The sequence below is a fragment of the Gavialis gangeticus genome, unplaced genomic scaffold (assembly GCF_001723915.1).
Source record: "Gavialis gangeticus isolate Ggan-Ray unplaced genomic scaffold, GavGan_comp1, whole genome shotgun sequence".
Classification (NCBI taxonomy): domain Eukaryota; kingdom Metazoa; phylum Chordata; order Crocodylia; family Gavialidae; genus Gavialis; species Gavialis gangeticus.
The window spans coordinates 8,425,424-8,429,078 of record NW_017729029.1 but is presented as its reverse complement, the minus strand read 5'-3'; positions in this window follow the sequence as shown (position 1 = coordinate 8,429,078).

Sequence of the window (3,655 nt, the reverse complement as noted above, 5' to 3'; positions counted from 1 at the left end):
GGGGAGAGGCATTCACAAGCCAAACAGAAGCTGGGCTGGAATCAGGCATCATGGATCTGAGTTCAGAAACTGCTGGCGATTACATGTAATATCCAGGAAAGCTGCATGAAGGCTGCAAAGCACTTGAAAGTCAGGATATACCAGTGTTAAAGTCTATGGTGTGACCTCCGCTTGGCCCCTCTGTGTGTGGACGTTGAGTGTATCTTTAATGAAGTGAATGTGTGCCATTTTTAATTTGAGATGCCTGCTGCATCCAGCAAATGGACAGCTAATCCCTCTTTCATTTTGCTCACTTCACTCTGTAAGAGTGCCTCAGGCCTTAGTTGCTGTGTGCTGTCTAAACCCAGCATTAAATACCAACTATTCAGTCCCTCCTGAGTCTCTCACCATAGCCTCAGATTGCTCCTCATTCCTTTATTTCCCAATCCCCCTGTGAGATGTGCACTGGCTCTAGCCCCCTCTTATAGATGGGGAGATGAAGATGAGAGAGATTAAGGCCGAAGCCGTCTGAAGGGTTCGAATTGGATGTTTGGCATCCAATCTCAGACACCTGGGAAGTGAATAGAGAGTGTCTGGTGTTTTTCTAGCACTGTGATTCTCAGGGTGCTACAGCACTCTGGGGTGTCTTACAATCATTTCAAGGGTGCTGTGGGATGCCATGTGATATTTGAATTGTTAGGTGTGCAAATGTAATTCACAGGATAAACCCTTTCAAATAGGAATCCATAGTGTTAACAACATTCTGGCCTGTTGTGGGTTTTCTGAGCTTTTTCCAACAGAAGAATTGCTGTATCATTTTTCTGTAGTAAGAAAATGAGTGAAAATAAAGGGCTGGCATTGTCAGAGGGGGTGCTTTCCTCTAAGAAGGTTGCGAACCACTGCTTTAGCATAATAGTCAGCAGTGGTTTCCAGTGGTGGGGTGAACATGACTCCGTTTGGGTCCAAGGTGGCCCGTGGTAGGACCTAGCTGCCTTTGTCATTTCTCCTGTCACTGAATTCCATGGAAACCCTCAGCTTCTTGGGCTGAGTCCAGTGGGTCCACAGGCTGGATCCAGCCCATGGGCTGTAGGTTGCCAACCCATGTCTAGTAGATTGCAAATTCCAAGCTGAGCTCCCACTATATTTAGCTGCAGCCAGAACTCAGCTCCTCTGTAAACTGGGCATTCAAAAAGTGAGATATACGCTGGTAGTGAACACCTGAGACACATCTAGTTTCTATGACCTACTCAGCATCACACAGGGACTCTGGGGATAGAATCCCAGCTGTGTAACCATGAGCCCCTCCTTTCCCCTTCCTGCAAGCCTCTGCTCCTTTCACTGCATATCTTCCAAGAGTTATGACAAGTGAAGCCAGAGTCCTACAGATAAGGACCTCCTTCCCTGCCCAGCTCATTTCCAGAGCACCATCTATGTATGGCACTGGATGATGCAGGGATCCCTGGTACGACATAGCAGACAGTCAGGTATGGAGGAGCCAGTTAGGAGCAGTATTCTGGGAATATGGTTCAGGCAACAGAGGGACATGATACACCATTTGCCAGTGGGTTCAATGCTGTAGATGAGTAGTGAGACTCAGGACTTCTGTGTTCATTTCCAAGTCCCAGATGGGAGTTTTTAGCTGATGCCCCCCAGGTTACCCCTGTCCCATCTTCACCCCAGCTTCTGCTCTTATCCTCCCTTTCTGCCCAGGTCCTTACCTGTCCTCACATCTACTCCTGTCTCCCACTGCTTTCCCTCCCTGTTCTAGTTAATGCCTCCTCCAGAACCCTTTATCTTGTACTTTTCTAGTCTAGCTGTTTCTTCCTCTTGCCAACTACCAGGCACTAATGGGAAGAGCATTGGCCATGTGAGAAAGCCAACTCCTTTGCTTCTGGTTCTGGCACCTGGCCCCTTAACAGCACAGCAATTGCAGGGAAAATCTGGATCAGGCCCCATATCTCCTAGATGCAGCATACTTTGGTGCTCTGTGGGCCTGTGTACAGCCCAGGAGCCCTGAGAAGGCAGACCATGCTCAGTAGGCACAGAATGGTCAGCACATTTTGTCACTGAACTATCAGGTCTCTGCTGAGCACATACAAATTGCAGTTTTCCAAATTCCCATCCTGTAGCTGAATGTGGGCCACTGGAAAACTCACAACCCCAATCCTGATGTCACGGTAACCCTGCTCCCCAATGCCACATCTCTGCCCCAACGCATGCAAGCACTTGGGATTTTACAAACCCTGTATTTTATGGGCAAAACAACACATTTCCCTTGAATCTTGTTCTTGGATTCAGCCAACCCATTTCTTTCCGCCCCTGGAACTTTCCAAACAATTGGTGAGGTAGAAATGCAGTCTTGAAAATTCCAGCTGAAAGAGCTGTATGGCACAGGGATGAGTTTTTAAAAAATGGAGCTTATAATGGGAAGTGCTGGGCAACCTGAACTATTGGTGTCAATAGCTGCAGGACATATCATCTGTAGGGCACAAATTGACACCTCTGGAATATGAAAAAATGCCAGTGCCTCCTCGGATAGATGTTCTTATTGTGGTAAAGACCCTTCCTCCCCTGTTGAGTGGGAGGTAGGTGCTTCTCATCAACACCCGGTCACCTCTTGGTAGAACAAAAGGGGTTATGGTAACTGTAGGCTGTCCTGTAACTCCAGCCTCTTACATCAGAGCATCCCCAAGCGCCTACCAGCAGCAACAGGGGACTGTGCTCCCCCACCCACCAATATGCAAGATTAGTTGGAGATGGGGAAACAGGGAACATGGAGGGGAAGTGGCCGACCAGAGGTCACCCTCCCTGCCCCTTGATTTATGTCAATCTGAGGGGACGATCAGGCAGGGTGAGTCAGTGACACAGCCAGTAATAGCACCCAGGCAGTGAATGGCTAAGGCCCAAGTGAAGGAGCCTGGGAAGACTCTTCCTGTTTGGAGCGGGGTGGCCTGGCGCAGCCCCATACCAACAGCCTCACTACCTTCAGGCTCCCCGCCAAGGCCAGGGCCCTGCATTTGCAGGGGCTGAGGGGAGGCTGCTCTGCCAGAGCGGCAGCAGGCTCAGACTTGCCGGGCGGCAGAGAAGGAGGGAGCCAGCCTGCCCAGACACAAGCTGCTCCGGGAGGGCCTGTGGGAAAGGCAGGGCTGGGCTGGGCTGGGCTGGGCTGGGCTGGGGCGGGTGCAGGGGAAAGTTAGCCAAGAGCACGGAGCCCCATTGCAGCCTGCGCTGCGGGCTGAGGAAGGAAGAGCCCCATTGCACAAGCAGGGCCCGGCCTGGCTGATAGTGCGAGGTGTGTGGGCGGCAGGGGGGACCCAGCCCGGCCGGAGGGGGCGGCAGGGCCGGGGCTGCGGTGTCCGCCGCCTGATTTGACAGCGCCAGGCGGCTGGGGGCGGGGAGGAGGCAGAGGAAGCAACATGTGCAGCGGCGGCAGCGGCTCGCGGGGCTGTGGCAGAGGCTGAGGCAGAGGCGCGGAGCCGGGCGGCGCTGGGCGCGGGGGGCGGTGGCAGTGAGAAAGATGTCAGTACAATAACAGAACAAAATGGAAAATAAGCTGTAGAAGTCTTGTGTATATACAGAAAAGTCTGTTTCTACAGAATCTCTTTTCTTTATAAAGAAGAGGGAAACCAACAAAAACACCTTATTTTTCTTACCATTTGTATAGCTTCATTTGCAC